At 42.8% G+C, this 19,073-nt stretch overlaps 1 pseudogene across 1 annotated transcript; it reads left to right on the forward strand.

Moving 5' to 3' along the window:
- Window positions 1-13,562: 13,562 nt before the first annotated feature.
- On the forward strand, window positions 13,563-16,463 carry LOC145035291 (cysteine-rich receptor-like protein kinase 2; annotated as a pseudogene). Its single transcript, XR_013678335.1, has 7 exons — window positions 13,563-13,578; window positions 13,682-14,394; window positions 14,839-15,012; window positions 15,134-15,344; window positions 15,441-15,675; window positions 15,822-15,972; window positions 16,093-16,463. The product of XR_013678335.1 is annotated as a cysteine-rich receptor-like protein kinase 2 (transcript).
- Window positions 16,464-19,073: the final 2,610 nt, after the last annotated feature.

The raw sequence follows: 19,073 nt of genomic DNA on the forward strand, positions 1-19,073 counted from the left end.
GGTGGAGGCGGTTATGCAGTGGGAGACTCCGAAATCTCCCTCAGACATCAGGAGTTTCTTGGGTTTAGCAGGGTATTATCGGAGATTCATTCATGATTTCTCCAAGATTGTCATACCCCTCACTCGTCTAACGAGGAAGGGGGTGGATTTCTGGTGGGGTCCTGAGCAGTAGATGGCATTTTAGACCCTTCGGCGATGTTTATGCGAGGCGCCGGTGTTGACACTCCCCGAGGGAGTTGAGGATTTTGTGGTATTTTGTGATGCGTCCATCACAGGCTTGGGGGCAGTCCTCATGTAGAGGGGACGAGTGATAGCCTATGCGTCGAGGCAGTTGAAGCCGCATGAGATGAGATACCCCACACACAATCTTGAGTTGGGAGCGGTGGTCTTCGCTCTCAAGATTTTGAGGCACTATCTTTACGGGGTCTGTTGCACTATATACACAGATCACAAGAGTTTGAGACACATCATGGATCAGCCGAACCTGAACATGAGGCAGCGCAGGTGGCTGGATGTGGTCAAGGACTTTGATTGTGAGATACTTTACCATCCTGGTAAAGCGAATGTGGTTGCGGATGCTCTGAGCCGCAAGTCAGCTGGGTCCTCTACCCCAGCCAGGTGTATGAGGATAGCTGTGGATTCCCCGCTGGTGGGTTTGGTCAGGGATGCTCAGATTGAGGGTATGAGACCAGAGAACTGGAAGTTGGAAAGGATTAAGGGAGAAAGCACCCGGTTTGTTCAGGATATCCGCGGATTGTTTACCCGTTACGTTCGGGTTTGGGTTCCGATGTCCGGAGGGGTCCGACAGACAGTGATGGAGGAGGCTCATAAGTCTCATTTTTCTATTCACCCGGGAGCCACCAAGATGTACCGTGATTTGAGTTTGAGTTATTGGTGGCCGGGTATGAAGCGAGTTATCGCTTGGTTTGTTGAGAGGTGCTTGACCTGTAGGATGGTCAAGGCCGAGCATCAGAGGCTGCATGGTAAGCTGCAGCCTCTAGAGATTCCCATGTGGAAATGGGAACGAATCGCGATGGATTTCATCACAAAGTTGCCGAAGACGGCAAGGGGGTTTGATGCTATATGGCTCATCGTGGACCGATTGACCAAGAGTGCCCATTTCCTAGCCATACGGGAGAGTTCGTCGGTGGAGAAGTTGGCCAACCTGTACGTTAGCAAGATTGTCTCTCGCCATGGGGTCCAAGTTTCCGTTGTTTCCGATCGGGATGTCAGATTTACTTCCCGTTTTTGGCAGAATTTCCACGAGGAACTGGGTATGAGACTGCATTTTAGTACGGCGTTCCATCCGCAGACTGATGGGCTGAGTGAGCGGACCATTCAGACCCTCGAGGATATGTTGAGGGCGTGCATCATTGATTTCGGTGGGAGTTGGGATTCCCACCTACCGCTTGCAGAGATCGCCTACAACAACAACTATCATTCCAGTATTGGAACCCCACCTTTCGAGCTGTTGTATGGGCTAAAGTGTAGGACCCCAGTCTGCTGGGGCGAAGTTGGGCACAAGGTGATGGGTCGGACAGAGGTAGTTCTGCAAACTACCGAGATGATACAGTAGATTAGACAGCGACTGCAGACCGCTCAGAGTCGGCGGAAAAGTTATGTCGACCGACGCCGATATGAACTGGAATTTTAGGTGGGCGACATGGTTCTCCTGAAGGTCTCACCCTGGAAGGGTGTGATCCGCTTCAGGAAGAGTGGGAAATTGGGTCCCCGTTACATTGGGTTGTTCAGGATTGTTTCCAGGGTTGGTAGGGTGGCTTATAGATTAGAGCTTCCGGAGGAGCTTAGCCGGATCCACAACACATTTCATGTTTCGTAATTGCGAAAATGCATTATTGACCAGGAGGCAGTGGTATCGTTGGATGATATTCAGGTCGATGAGCGCCTGAACTATGTGGAGAGGCATGTGGCTTTTACCCCTACTATGGCATGGGTCACAATATGGCCCAAACCCTCAATTCCTTCTAAGTCCATTAATGGCCCCACTATAGGCCCACTAATGGCCCAATTTTCTATATTGGGCCCAAAACCTTTTATTGGGCCTTACCCAAGCCCAATACTAATCCTTGGTCCAAAGCAACTGAATTCTGATGGCCACTAAAGGCCTAAAGATCCTAAGTCTAAAACTCAGCCCACACCGAGGCCCAAAACACTCGAAGCCCAAACTGGCAGCGTACGCGGGGCGTACACCAAGGTACGCTGAGAGTACTGGCTGCTAGCTTGTACATGACACGTACCTCCTTGTACGCCCAGCGTACAACCCTGCTAAGCCAAAAACCCATTAAGTGCTTAATAATCCGATCCAGAAGCTACAAATCCAGATCCTAAGCTTGTTCCATGTCTTAAGCCATAAAGTTGCTTACTTGATGGCTTACAAGTCTCATAAAGGCTCAAACTTCCATAAATAACATTCTACTTCCATGGAGCTAACTAGATCTCATGCATGACTTCATGTAAGCTTCAAAGATTGAAACTTTATTGCTAGGAAAGTGTTTCTGAGCCTTAAAGATGGCAACCCAAGCTCCAAAACCGATTTACAAAATCAAGACTCAACCTTTGGACCTAAAAAGGTCCAAACTTCCATAACCTTAGATCTAGAATGAAAAGGAAGAAAGTTCAGAACTTTATACCTTCCTTTGATGACCAAGAGTGTACTTAGCTCAGATCTCTGAGCTCAAGCTTCTTCTCCAACTTCTTCTCTTCCTTCTTCACTACTTCCTTTCACCAAAACACTCACAAAAGCTTCTTCACACACAAGAGAGGATAACAACGAATTAGGGTTTTCTTGAGGGTGAGGAGACTGATGGGAAAACATGGAAGGAGGCTATAATGGGGTTTATATAGCCCTCAAACCCCTAAAATTAGGGTTTGCATCTGGCCGTGTACGCTGGGCGTACCCTATGGTACGCTGCGCGTACGCTTCTAATCCTTGCGCTTCATTTAGGTGTTACGCCCCGCGTACAACGGGTTACGCCCCGCGTACGGCTTATGGGCAGCCTATGTATCGGCCCAAAAGCAAGGATGCCCAATCCATAATATACAATTCTATTATAGCCCAAAATAAGACTTGAGAATTTTAATAAATTTATACCTCGGAAGACGATCGTTACAAATCTCCCCCACTTGAATCAGACTTCGTCCTCAAAATCCGCTGCTGCTGAATCTGAAAACAATTCCGGATAATGCTCCAGCATCTCCTCCTCTAATTCCCACGTCCACTCTGAACCCTTCCGGTGCTGCCACTGCACCTTCACTGGCTGAACCACCTTGTTCCTCAAGGTGTTTGTCTTTTGATCCAAAATTGCAACCGGTCTTTCAATATAATTCAGGCTACTATCAACCTGAATGTCCTCTAAAGGTATCACTGCTGACTCGTCCACCAAACACTTCCGCAACTGAGAAACATGGAAAGTGTTGTGGATCTGGCTGAGCTCTGCTGGAAGATCCAACTGATAAGCAACCCGACCCACCCGGGTCAAAACCCTAAAAGGACCGATGAACCTGGGACCCAACTTGCCCCTCTTTCGGAATCTGATGACACCCTTCCAGGGTGATACCTTCAGGAGGACCATGTCGCCCACCTGAAACTCCAAGTCCGAACGCCTCTTGTCGGCGTAACTCTTCTATCAAATCTGCGCAGTCTGCAGTCTACTACAAACTTCATGGATCATATCTGTGGTCTTGAGCACCACTTTGGTGCTCCCGATGACTCACTGACCGACCTCTCCCCAACAAATAGGGGTCCTACACTTCCTCCCGTAGAGCATCTCGAAAGGATGGCGGTCAATACTCGCGTGGTAACTGTTGTTATACGAAAATTCCACTAATGGAAGATATGTATCCCAACTGCCACCGAAGTCTAGGACACATTCTCGAAGCATGTCTTCGAGAGTCTAAATCGTCCTCTCGCTCTGCCCGTCCGTCTGAGGGTGGAAAGCGGTGCTGAAATGGAGACGATTACCCATCTCGTCATGAAACCGCTTCCAAAATCTGGAAGTAAAACGGACATCTCGGTCTGACACCACTGAAACAGGCACTCCATACCGTGCCACAACCTCACGCACATAAATATTGGCTAGCTTCTCAGCCGATATGCTCTCCTGGATCGGTATAAAATGAGCACTCTTCGTCAATCGATCCACTATAACCCAAATCGAATCCACTCCGCGTGCGGTCCTGGGAAGCTTAGTGATGAAATCCATGGTGATATCTTCCCATTTCCACACTGGAATGTCTAACGGCTGCATCTTTCCATGAGGCCTCTGATGCTCTGCCTTGACCTTCCTGCAGGTCAGGAACTTCTCCACATACCAGGCGACATCCCGCTTCATGAAGGGCCACCAATAATAGGGTTGAAGATCCCTATACATCTTCGTCGCCCCTGGATGGATGGAAAACCGATACTTATGGGCCTCATCCATCAATACCTGCAGCACACCGCCCCGGTACGGTACCCAAACTCTCCCATGGAGGGTCAACAGTCCTCGACTTTCGTAGTCAAAGGAAGCTACTCGGCCCACGATCCTCTCACACTTCTGCCTCTCCTCCTAGAGGCCCTCGACCTGTGCCTCTCTGATCTGCTCCAATAAAGGAGTAATTACTATCATCCTCAGACATATATCCCTGATCGGGGCTGCTGCCGCCTTACGACTCAGGGCGTCGGCCACCACGTTGGCCTTCCCCGGGTGATAAAGGATCTCACAATCATAATCCTTCAACGCATCTAACCATCGACTCTGCCTCATGTTTAGATTCGATTGATCCATGAGGTACCTTAAACTCTTGTGATCCATGTAAATGGTACAACGAACCCCATAGAGGTAATGTTTCCAAATCTTGAGGGCAAACACCATTGCCCCCAGCTCTAAATTATGCGTAGGATAGTTAGCCTCGTGAGGCTTCAATTGTCTCGAGGCGTAAGTTATCACACGGCCTCGCTGCATCAACACTGCTCCCATACCTATGATCGAAGCATCACAGTAGACTACGAAATCCTCTACTCCCTCTGGCAGGGTAAGAATCGGTGCCTCACACAATCTCTGTTTGAGGGTCTCGAATGCTGCCTGCTGCTCAGGCCCCCAGCGAAACACCACCGACTTCTTAGTTAGTCGGGTGAGCGGTACAGCTATCTTGGAGAAATCCTGGATGAATCTCCTGTAGTACCCTGCCAAACCTAGGAAGCTCCGAATCTCTGATGGAGACTTCGGGACCCCCCACTGCATTACGTCCTCTATCTTGGCCAGATCTACCAAAATACCCTTCTGGTTGACGAGGTGTCCAAAGAACTGTACCTCGCGCAACCAGAACTCGCACTTGGAGAACTTGGCGAAAAGTCTCTCCCTTCTCAAAATCTCTAGCACCTCTCTCAGGTGCTCCTCGTGATGCTCCCAAATCTTGGAATAAACCAAGATGTCATCAATAAATACTATCACCGACTGATCCAACAACGGCCTACAAACGCGGTTCATGAGATCCATGAACGCGGCTGGAGCGTTGGTGACCCCAAACGGCATCACCACGAACTCATAATGACCATACCGGGTCTTGAAAGCAGTCTTCTGCACATCCTCATCTCTGACTTGCATCTAATGGTACCCGGAGCGTAAATCGATCTTGGAAAACCAAGACGCTCCCTATAGTTGATCAAACAAATCATCTATTCTCAGGAGTGGGTAACGGTTCTTTACTGTTACCTTATTCAAATCCTGGTAATCTATACACATACGGTGCGACCCGTTCTTCTTTACAAACAAAATCGATGCTCCCCAGGGTGAACTGCTCGGCCTGATAAAACCCTTGTCTAGTAGATCTTGCAGCTGCGTAGACAACTCCTGCATCTCTGAGGGAGCCAATCGATACGGTGCCTTGGCTATCGAAGCCGCACCAAGGATCAGGTCAATCCTGAACTCGACCTGTCTCTCGGGAGGTATTCCAGGCAAATCTTCTGGAAATACATCCGGGTAGTCTCGCACTACCGGAACATCATCAACCGTTGTCTTTCCCTTCTCCCGGGCATCTAAAACATAGGCAATATAACCGGCGCAACCCTGCTGGAAATAGCGCCTCGCTCTCGCTGCTGAACACAGAACTGGTACGCGCTGTGGCTTCTCGCCCTGAATCACTAACTCTCCCCCACTGGGAGTGCGAACCTTCACTAACTGTAGCTCACAATCTATCACCACCCCATTGGGGCTCAGCCAATCCATGCCTACTATGACCTTATTCCCACGCAGGGGAATAGGGACCAAGTCTACCGGAAACTGCTCATCGAATAACTTAAGGGAACATCCTCTGTGTACTCTCGCAACCCTAACGGTCTTGTCAGCTACTATCTCAACCTCAAGTGGACAATCTAGCTCCCCTGGAGCTCTGCTAAACCTCTTGCTAAGTGAAAGAAAGACGAATGATTGGGTAGCCCCCGAATCAAACAATACCGTGGCTGATACGCCGTTCACTGAGAACGACCCTATACAAAACATATAACCATAAGAAATAATGAATAATAAATGAAGAGATAAGGGAAAAATACATACCCGTCACCACGTCAAGAGTCACTCGTGCCTCCTTTGCTGTCAACTGAAAAGCCCTACTCTTCGCCACCGCTGTCTCAACTCGACCCTGATGGCCATCTGTAATCCTCAAAGTAGCAGGGGCAGGTGCTGACACCTTTCCTGTAACAGATAAACTCGGACACTGGGATTTTTTATGTCCCCTCTGATTGCACTAAAAGCAAATCAGATCTGATGTCGCAATGGCGGTAGTAGTGGCCATACAATCTCTGCTCATCTGCCCAGTCCGGCTGCACTTATAGCAGCCGGCACTCCCTGCCTTGCACGCCCCATCGTGCAATCTACCACACTTACCACACCGACCGTGGCTCTGCTGACTCCTGGATTTGTGATCTGAAACTTTAGGCTTTTTTCCCGAACTCCCTGTACCCGAAGCCGCCTCCGGCTTCCTCTTTCTCTCCATCTCAAGGTCAATCTCTCTCTCTCTCTCTCTCTCTCTCTCGCGCCCTGGCAATCATGTCATCCAGCGTTTTACAGCCGGACCGGCTCACAAACTGGCGAATATCACTCCGCAACATCTCGTGATAACAAGCCTTCTTCATTTCCTTATCAATTGCGTACTGAGGAACGAGAAGTGCCCTCTCCCTGAACTTGGCGGTAATCTCCGCTACTGTCTCGGTAGTCTGGGTGAGATCCCTAAACTCCCTGGCTAACTGCTGCACCTCAATAACCGGTGCGAACTCAGCTTTAAACCTGGCAGTAAAATCAGCCCAGGTCATAGCATCCAAAGCTGTGTCATCTCTAATGGCATGTCCGACCTCCTCCCACCAATCCCGTGCCCTATCCTTCAAAAGACAGGACGCCAATCTGACCTTTTCCCCCTTGGGACACCTGCTCGTGCGAAAAGCGTTGGCCACATCCGCCAACCATCTAGTACTCGCTATGGGGTCCCGCGCCTCGTGGTAATATGGAGCTCCACATGCTCGGAACTCCCTGAAAGTAAGCGTGCGCGACCCTATCATGGCCTCCACCTCAGCACGAAATGTACCTAGTCTCTCCTCCATCAACTCTAGTATACCCTCCTTGATCGAACCAAAGATCACTGGAGTCTGCTCGAGAATGATGCGAGTAACTTCTGAAGTGAAGAACTCTCTAGTCTGCTCATCCAACTGCTCGGCCCCCGAGCCTGGTCCTGATCCCTCCCCGGTACCTGAACTGCTACCTGCTGGTCTAGGGCGTAAAACCACCATTCTGAAAGCACATCATGATAAACGTCAGAAATACTGATATATCTCGAGGGATCACTACTACTATAGGTTTTCCGGTCTCATCTCATCCTTCGTCGATTCAAGTACAGATCCTCTACTTCCAGTAGTATGGGCCCCTACTACCTTCCACATCTATCCGTACTTTCCTCAAGGACCGCCTAGACTCCAACAAGCCACTAACACTGCTACTGATCTCTGCTACTCTCATCCTAGGCTTGCCTTAAGGAAATCTCTGACTCAACCAAATACCAGTCCTCAGCTGCTGAAGGCCTCCTTGTAATGCCAATTGGTCATCACCTGAATACCATCACATGTGATGAGGATCAGATAATCCTTCGAGTAAAGGACTCGTCCCTACAATGGTTAGACTCAAATGAGAGCTACACAATAGGGTCAAATCAAGCACTCTGAGATTATTCAACCCTGATCACATGTGATGTGACATATTCACCTAATGGCTAACTCCCATTACTCGGAGTCCCACAAAGCACAAAGCAAGTAGCATTCGGATATAGGAAACTACTCAAGTAATTCTATCCTCATAACGAGAAACTGTACTAGCATACAATGCTAAGCTCATACTACCATGCATAACCTAAACAGGCTATCATACTGCTGTCTACTCAATACTAGCATGCAATTCTCATAAAGCTGGAACACATATAGCAGGCACATAAGGCATCTTCCTAGATCCTTTGTCTTATTCTAGCATGTTGTTCTACTGAAACTGAAACTGATAACATAAACTTGTATGGGTAATTTGGGAGTACTTACTTGAGCTTGGTTGATCGCATGCACCACACCCTTTTCTCTTATCAAAACTCTTTTCTTTCTAAGTTCTTTTTCAAAAAAATGTTTTTCTTTTAAAAATCTTTTACCATTTCCTTAGTTTGAGTTCAGACACACCTGAAAGTGTATCTGAATCCCTCAAACCAAGGCTCTGATACCAACTTGAAACATCCCAAAAATGCATCCCAAATTTTTTTGTTTAATACTACTAAAATCATATACTGAATTTCATAATATAAAACCCATACATTAAATATTTCAAACCATCGTAAAATATCATATCACAAACTGTATCGGAACTGTATCACATCATAACTAAGAAAAACTCCGAGGAATAAAACTAAAGCTATGGTGTGTGCGATGCCATCATCCCGAGCTCTTCCCTTTACTTGCGGAAGTACTTGAAACCAAAACTGAAAACTGTAAGCACGAAGCTTAGTGACCTCCCCCAAACTACCACATACCATACAAACATATAAACACATATTGGGCCTTGCCCACTACATCAGACCGAAGTCCGAAACTAACCAGGGTCTTGCCCTCTGCATCGGACCGAAGTCCGGAAGCTGCATCGGACCGAAGTCCGGAACTGACTGCATCGGACCTAAGTCCGGAACTAACTGCATCGGACCGAAGTCCGGAACTGGCTAAACATAGCATAGCATAACATATCAACTAACATAAACACATATACTGCATACTACATCGGACCGAAGCCCGGAACACATAACACATAGACATGCTTGAATCACAAAGACACCAAGCATCCTGAACTACTACATCGGACCGAAGTCCGGAACTAATGCTAACTAAACATGCTGGAATTGTGGCCGTAGACCCGTTCCTACTGGAAGGAAACTCACCTCGTGATGCTGACTGCTGAACTCCTGAATGAGAAATCCCTGACTGCTGCTCCGGCTGCTTCTCGGCTATCATGAGAAATGAAACACTAAATCAGAATGGGGATTCTCCTATGGGTAAAATGACCCTTTTACCCCTACTATGGCATGGGTCACAATATGGCCCAAACCCTCAATTCCTTCTAAGTCCATTAATGACCCCACTATAGGCCCACTAATGGCCCAATTTTCTATATTGGGCCCAAAACCTTTTATTAGGCCTTACCTATGCCCAATACTAATCCTTGGTCCAAAGCAACTGAATTCTAATGGCCACTAAGGCCCAAAGATCCTAAGTCTAAAACTCAGCCCACACCGAGGCCCAAAACACTCGAAGCCCAAACTGGCAGCGTACGCGGGGCGTACACCAAGGTACGCTGAGCGTACTGGCTGCTGGCTTGTATGCGGCGCGTACCTCCTTATATGCCTAGCGTACAACCCTGTTAAGCCAAAAACCCATTAAGTGCTTAATAATCCGATCCAGAAGCTACAAATCCAGATCCTAAGCTTGTTCCATGTCTTAAGCCATAAAGTTGCTTACTTGATGGCTTACAAGTCTCATAAAGGCTCAAACTTCCATAAATAACATTCTACTTCCATGGAGCTAACTAGATCTCATGCATGACTTCATGTAAGCTTCAAAGATTGAAACTTTATTGCTAGGAAAGTGTTTCTGAGCCTTAAAGATGGCAACCCAAGCTCCAAAACCGATTTACAAAATCAAGACTCAACCTTTGGACCTAAAAAGGTCCAAACTTCCATAACCTTAGATCTAGAATGAAAAGGAAGAAAGTTCAGAACTTTATACCTTCCTTTGATGACCAAGAGTGTACTTAGCTCAGATCTCTGAGCTCAAGCTTCTTCTCCAACTTCTTCTCTTCCTTCTTCACTACTTCCTTTCACCAAAACACTCACAAAAGCTTCTTCACACACAAGAGAGGATAACAACGAATTAGGGTTTTCTTGAGGGTGAGGAGACTGATGGGAAAACATGGAAGGAGGCTATAATGGGGTTTATATAGCCCTCAAACCCCTAAAATTAGGGTTTGCATCTGGCCGCGTACGCTGGGCGTACCCTATGGTACGCTGCGCGTACGCTTCTAATCCCTGCGCTTCATTTAGGTGTTACGCCCCGCGTACAAAGGGTTACGCCCCGCGTACGGCTTATGGGCAGCCTATGTATCGGCCCAAAATCAAGGAGGCCCAATCCAGAATATACAATTCTATTATAGCCCAAAATAAGACTTGAGAATTTAAATAAATTTATACCTCGGAAGACGATCGTTACAGTTAGGCCTTACTCGACGAGTTGGTTGCCCTACTCGTCGAGTAGTAGCGGGGTGGGATCGCGAGTTAAGTGACCTACTCGACGAGTAGGATCTGGCAGATGAAACCCTAAATCCCAGGGTTTTGCACCCTATTTAAAGGAACCTTAGCCTCCCTTGGGCCTCTTTACAGTTCTAGAGAGTCCTTGAGAACCCTAATATGTGTGTGTGTGCCCATTGTGTGTTTGAAGCTTGAAAAGAGGATCTTTGGAGGGAGAAGGCTTGGAGGAGAAGGAGATTGGAGCAAGTAGAGTGTGGAAATCAACACTTATCTCAGTTATCATCTTCTAGAGGTACCCAAATTGCCATTTTTCTTATAGATCTCTTCTATTGGTTGAGTTTAGGGTTTTTGTGGAATATTAAGTTGGTAAGATGAGCTATGGGCTAGATCTGAGGTTGTAACTTCAGATCTGGACCCTCCTTGGATTCTAGAAGCATAAAGTTATAGTTTTGGTCATGATTGAGATCCCTCTTGAGCATGAAGCTCCATTAAGAACTTAAATTAGGCATTTAGAGCCTTTATAGCCATGCATGCACGTATAGTTTGCAACTTTACATGATAAGCATGCCCGAGAAGCTTGGATCTATGAGTTGGAGCCGCTGCATGGCTCAAAACAAGTTTGTATGGAAAAAGGACTGAATGGACTCGGCGAGTCACATGAAGATGGCCGTGAACTCGACGAGTTGGATGAACAACTCGACGTCCGATGATGATTGCCATAGACTCGACGAGTTGAAGAACAACTCGGTGAGTCGGATGAGTTTTCTTCAGGACATGTATGCATGTGTATCCGTCGAGTTGCAAGGAGGAAACTCAGCGGGTGGCCTTAAAGTTTGATCAAGAATCAAAGGAACTCGGCGAGTCACCCCGATGACTCGGCGAGTTGAAATACGCTTCAAGGAACTCGGCGAGTAGCCGAGGGTACTTGGCGAGTCGAGGCCAACATGGACTGTTGACCTTGACTGAGGACTTTTAACTTTGATCAGGGGTTGACTAGTGGGTTATGGAGTACCTTATAAGGTTAAGGACTTACGAGTATATTGTACTATGATAATAGGTGGTGGAGCCTATGTCAAGTGATCTGAGAGTTAGAGTTTACCTTCCAAGTCGACATATGCAAGGTGAGTTATCCTCACTATATCGATAGGGTCTACGGCACCAAGGCCGACACTTTAGTTGTTATTGTTATGGTATGCTATACGTGGTTATGATCTGTTAGATCAGAATCAGGGTAGACAGTATGCTATGCTCTTATGATCCGTAGGGATTGGTATGTTAGTGACCTGCTAGGTTGGTACTCTAGTTACGAGAGAATTCTATGATTGATGATCAGTGAGATAGATATGTTTGATGTTTGTATATGCCAGTATATGATAGTTATGCGCACATGGTTGTTTGCTTGTTGGTCGGGTTGAGGCGGTCCTGCTTTGTGCTGAAGGCCAACATACCCTATGAGCGGTCCGAGGAGACTGTAGGCCCACGTGGCGGACCAGTCATACCGAAGTTTTTCTTTCCTTAATTAGTCTTCTGGATTCCGGGTGTTACACCTGGTCAATGACCCATGTTGTATGGTAGCCTTTTTGGGGAACTTCAACATCTAATACTCACCTAGAAGACTTAGCATATGTCATCCAAAATATATTCATGTTTATCCACGAGCCAATAGAATCATACCTCAACTCCTTGTAGGCACTCTTATCATGGATTACAATTATATACCACCTGCAAGACTTAGCATACGCTAATGCTTATGAGAATGGAAGTCCCGCTAATCCGGTCACTTTGTTTTCTTTGGTGATGATTTACTCTGATGGTCATGCAAATGTCAAGTAATCATTTGATGCTCAAGTGTTGAAGCAAAAAATTGTGGGGTGGCTAATGTTGTATCAACCCTGTGACTAACAATCTTCTTGGGAGCTCCAATCACCACTTGTTAAAGCTACCATCGCAAACTGTTATAATGTAAATGTTGTCTACCTTCCTACCAATCCAATCAACATCAAAATGACCGGACACATTGAGATAGACGTTCACTTCGTGTGTGCCAAGGTAGCTACAAGTCAAGTTTTAGGTTCTTCACATGCCCTCTAGCCTCCAATATGCAAACATCTTCACAAAGGGCCTACCACACTCGTTTTTCTTTGAGTTTAGATCTAGCTTCAGATTTTAGTATAAGTCTCCCAATCAAAGTGGTAGGGATATTAGACTAGAGATATTAGACTTTATATTATTATATAGGCTCCGGTTAGGCTCAGTCTGTTTAGTTTGTTTATATGTAGCATGTTATTTTATATTGCTTAATGAAAGCTCTCGAGATTATGGGTGAATACTGAATGCTTAAATCCAGTAGTTCACCCTCCAAAACAACAAAGTATCTTTTTTAGGAGACAGCCAAATGACCGATTAAAACGAAAAACATCGCAACAACTTAGAAAAATAGAAAGTTCAAAACATATTTTGTCGATAGTTGAGTGTTAGGGTTTAATCACTTCAACAAACGATAAACGGTTTCATAGAGAATAATAAATGCAAAACGAAAATAATATACAATTAATTTACATGGTTCACAAGATCACAGTGATTGGCTACGTCTGCAGGAGGCGAACACGTTCGAGCGTGATAGTATTAATATTGCTGAATGGATTTCAGATATATTAGGTTACACGATTTCATGGGATATAATAAAGACAAGAAAATTGACCTAAAACTACCAATAAGGCCAAGCCCGAAAAACTCTTACAAACTGGCCCATGACGAAATCTGAAGGCAAAACTGATATGGGAACTAGCCCACGAATTTTTTTTCCTCAAGGGAGATTGTATATACATTCATCCATCTCACCCTAGATTTTTAATTGTAAATGCATCAGCCGGAAATGCCAAAAGCCAAGTGGTCCAAAGGAATTGTCAAAATCAGGTACTGAACAACGAAACCAAATTCACTCAGAACTTCATCCAGGCAACGGCCGACATCAGCACCAAAATGCGAACTTCACAATTTGGAACAGTAGTTACAAGCACAGCACCTGATAGGACCTATGGACTTGCTCAGTTTTATGGTGATCTTTCTACCGGTGAATGCAACTTATGCTATGATGTAGCAAGTAGTTCTCTTCCAGGTTGCTTACCCAGCAATGGTGGTCGGGTTTATCTCACTGGTTGCTTCATGAGATATGAGAATTATAGCTTCTTTGAGGAGCATACAGGTCAAGAAGACAGAGTTATATGTGTGAATAAAACAATGAGAAACAATGCCTTTGAACAATCAGCCTCAAAGGCTGTGTTTCAAACAGTGAAAAATGCACCTAAAAGTAAAGAGTACAATGCTGGAAAACAGGCTCTTATTTCTGGGACAGAAAATAAATCAGTGTATGCAATGGCTGATTGCTGGCGTACATTAGATACAGATTCTTGTGCGTAGTGTTTGCAAAAAGCAGCTACCTCCATGTTAGGCTGCTTGCCTGTGTCAGAGGGGTATGCATTGTATGTTGGTTGCTTCATCAAGTATTCTGACTCCAATTTCTTATATCCTGATCATCACAACACACTATCTACAGGTAAGTCGATTGCTCTACTCTTTCATGCACTCTCTTTATTTTATTTTTATTTTTAAATAGTGTTGTCCGATTCGTTGATGCCAATTATGAAACTATTTTACCTTTTAAGTTTGAGGTTTGATGTGGATCATTGCATATTGACGATCAAACATCTTATAGTTGTATTACTATATATGGTAAAAGATGTTTTCAAGTTAAAATATCAAGAATCGGTCCTTTCTCTTTATTGTATTAATATAAGTGCTGTGAAGATAATAAATTGGTCCCTGTTTATGGTATTGCATGGAAAATAATAGCTATTGTAATGGCTGTTACTTCTGCTGTAGCATTCTTAGTTGTGACTATTATTGCTTTTTATGCAAGGAAGCGTAGAAATAAATCAAAAAAAAAAAAGACGAGGTATGAGTTGTCTCTCATTCTTTGACTATTATTAGGTTCTCTATGAAAGCAAAAAACGATGTTGATACAAGTTGTGGAATGTTTTGATTTCCTTAACATTGATTTTAGGTTCTGATGACACTCAATTGTTGATGATGGTGAACAATAGCAACTTGAACTTCAAATATTCCATCATTGAGAAAGCCACGGGTTCTTTCGATGAGGTGAATAAGCTTGGTCAAGGCGGATTTGGAACGGTATACAAGGTATATATTTGATAAAAGAACGTATGAATGTTTTTCTTATGTATGATTTGGATTCTTGGTTTATGCTGTTTTGTTTTAGAGATACCAAATGACATTAATTACACAATGCAATTTGTGATAGGGAGTTCTTCCAGATGGAAGAGAGATTGCTGCCAAGAGACTTTTCTTCAACCAGCGACATAGAACAGGGGACTTCTATCATGAAGTCAACATCATTAGTAGTGTTGACCACAAAAATCTGGTGAAACTGGTAGGATTCAGCTGTTTGGGGCCTGAAAGTATTCTCATTTATGAATATCTACCCAACAAGAGTCTCAATTATTTCATCTTCGGTAATTCTTCAAATGCTTAAATTGCTGGCATTCTGCCTCTTGATCATGATGAGTTGATGAGAATGGGATTTAATTCTTTATGGACTTGTTGTACAGATGCAGTTAGAGGTAAGGAACTAAACTGGGCGAAAAGATTTGATATTATAGTGGGAATAGCAGAGGGTTTGGCCTACCTTCATGAAAACAGTAAAACCAGGATCATTCACAGGGATATAAAAGTTGCTAATATCTTGTTGGATTCAAGACTTCGTGCTAAGATTGCTGATTTTGGATTAGCCAGGTCCTTTCAAGAAGATAAAAATCGTATCAGCACTGGGATTGCAGGAACACTGTAAGCACTTCCTTCAAGTATTTTAACCTGAAAAAAATGATCTATGCATTCAAGCTCTCCAACATACATCACACATCACACCCAAAATATTTCCTTGTGAAATTGAATTAATGTATTTCTCACGCATTCTCTTTTATTGTTTCCAGTGGATATATGGCTCCAGAGTATGTACTCAATGGTAAGTTAACAGAAAAGGTGGATGTATATAGCGTTGGTGTGCTTTTGCTTGAGGTGATTACTGGAATCCCAAACAGAGGAACACAAACATCAGATGACACTCACAGCTTGCTTACAATTGTAAGTAACCAAGTCTTTTATTTAATTATAAACATCAAGACACACCTTTTTGTATGTATGTCAATAAATTCATATAAAAGGTTTGAGTAGCTGATCATTCTTTCATTGGTGATGTAATAGACATGGAGGCATTTTCAGCAAGGCACAGTGGATGAGCTTTTTGATCCAAACTTACTTTTGAAGGATGACACCAGTAGCAGCATGAAGAAGGAGATACGAAGTGTGATACAAATAGGGCTTCTTTGCACACAAGAAGTTCCATCACTTAGACCAACCATGTCTATGACTCTACAAATGTTATCTAAAAATATTGTACCCTTACCTTCACTAAACCGACACAGAATCAAATGAGTTTGGTCAAATCCCTGCTTTTAGGCATAGATTAAATAATCCTGCTTCACTTCCGACTGTTACACATACTTCTTTTAGTCCAAGGTAGATATATGTTTGTACAAATTTTAGAGAAATAATCATCATTATTTGTAATGATTAGTAACTTCATGTGGATTGTATAGATATTAGTGCTAACTTCGTCATTTTGCCCTTTCTGGAAAAGAGCGAATATGATTCATGTTGTAGCTCGATCACATATATTTGTAAGAAGTCGTGGGCTGTTTATAACCTATAAGTGGAACCATTCAGGAATAGGTTGGCATTTGGCGCGTTTGATAGCGGTTAGGGAACGAACCATTAAGAGATTGGAACCTTTAAGATGTTGAATCATTTAGTACTAAATTGTTCAATTTTATCAAACATACTTTAGTTTAATAAGATCGACATTTTTTTTTACAAAACTTACCTTCAGTTTTATGAATAATTCTTACGATTTCAAAAATAAATTATATTTTTGTGCAAGCCGATTTTTTAATTTTTTATATACTTGTGCATAAATACATCCATGCATATGTACATACACATGATTAAGTTATTTTGAGAACTTAAAGGTATGTGATAACTTAATAAATGATTGTGTGGTGAAATGCTGAGGTTTAAGTGTGTATTTATAGTGGTTGGAAGAAAGTTTAAATTTTTTAATTTTATAAAAAACAAACGGCTACTTTTTTTAACAAAATTTTTTATAAATTTTATAAAAATGGTTGGAATTTGGTTTGAACATGGTGCACCCCCATCACCATGACTCTCCTCTCTCCTCTAGTTGGTGAACCGACGTCTTTGGCTTAGCGACCCCTTGGCGGACGCCGGGGGTGGTGTTTGGTGAGCTTGGCGTGTCTGGCGAGGGGCTTGGCGCACCCTACTCCCCATAACATGATAACCAAGGATTACCAAAATTTTAGTAAAATAAAACAATTAAGATTTGCAATGATAAGTGACTTCCTATGAGGTGTATAGATATGAATGCAAAAGACATGGAAAAAGCTTAAGAAGATCAATGATTAAATATAGCTTGATGTGGTAGGATTACACAACCGGATCCAACTGTATTTTGGTTTAAAGTTAAACAAAGTTTTGGTGAAAATAAATAAATAAAACTTATATGTTTTTTACTTGGTTGAAATCGAGAATAGGATCACAGGTGTACAAATATTACGGAGTTTGGTCGCAGGCACCCTTAAAAAAACTTGGTTAAAATAATCATGACCGGTTACGACCAATCATAGGATCTTGAGCTCCAACATATCAAGAGTCTAGTTATAAGTGACAATTACATATTACTGAAATAACCAAATATTAAAAAAATAAAATAACCATTGAGTTCAAAAATCTTAAATTTTCTAAAACTCTTTTTAGATTGATTGGTTTGCTCCCTCCTTCGCCTCCAAAATCCTCATATGAATAACAAGTTTGAAACAGCATACGTAGGAAGTAGTCCAAAAACTTTTTTTTTGTGAGTTTTTGTTATATGGTATATAATGCCTACTCTGTGCATAAGTTATTTGAAATAATTTTTTGTTCAGTAGTTTCGATTTTTTATAAGGCTATGGGACGTTGAGCTCACTTTTTCATACCCTGCATTTTTTTTTGGAAAACTGCAATAAAGTCCCTATGTATGGCCCATATAATCGATTTAGCCCATATATATATATATATACTAACAGCGTACCCGCGCAAAGCGGCGGAGTTTGTAAATTCTTTCGGTGATATGTTTCCTCTACAAAAATGTTATGTTACAAAAGAAAGTACATGTCGAAAACAAAATAATCAAACTATGGTGTTATTTGGGAGATGAAGTCATTTTTTGTTCCTAGACGGTGGGCTTTATAGCAGATGAGGGAACAAAGAGGTATATGCGATTGGAGTGATATTTGAATCAACATGCTAAATTTAAGGATATCTAAAAGGGTTCAAAATTTGAATGAATCCGGGATTTGAGGGAACAATATCAAATTGCTGAGAAATATAAGGAGATTTGATGATAAATATTTGAATTCAAAATGTGGTTAAGATTTAATATTATTTTATTAATGTTTACTTGTACTATCAACTTCATTATTTGGACGACTTAAAAAAATATTATTATTATAATCAATCTATTTTTAGAAATAGTTAGATTTCTTTTATAAGATAGTAAAGATATATATATATATATATATATATATATATATATATATATATATATATATATATATATATATATATATATATATATATATATATATATATATGGGCTAAATTGATTATATGGGCTAGGGACTTTATTGCAGTTTTCCCAAAAAAAAAAATGTAGGGTATGAAAAAGTGAGCTCAACGTCCCATAGCCTTATAATCGATTTAGCCCATATATATATATATATATATATATATATATATATATATATATATATATATATATATATATATATATATATATATATATATTATTGTAATTTAGTCCTAAATACCGGTAAACGTAATCAAAATGGGATATTTAATGGGTTAGCCGGTATCCCACCGGTACTATGTGCATGTGGCACCTTACGTGTACAAGAGAGTTTTACCTTTCCATTTCCACTGCATTCGACGTCTGGTAAATCAATTGAGAGAAAAAGTTAGGGTTTCACAGAGTGAAACACGAAGGAAGTAGGGTTTTACTGAGAGAAACGAAGGTAAAACCCAATGGCTGTCGAATCAGAGGAAGTTCACCATGAGTCATCTGAAGAATA

This window comes from Lactuca saligna, chromosome 3 (genome assembly GCF_052625555.1).
Source record: "Lactuca saligna cultivar CGN05327 chromosome 3, ASM5262555v1, whole genome shotgun sequence".
NCBI lineage: Eukaryota > Viridiplantae > Streptophyta > Magnoliopsida > Asterales > Asteraceae > Lactuca > Lactuca saligna.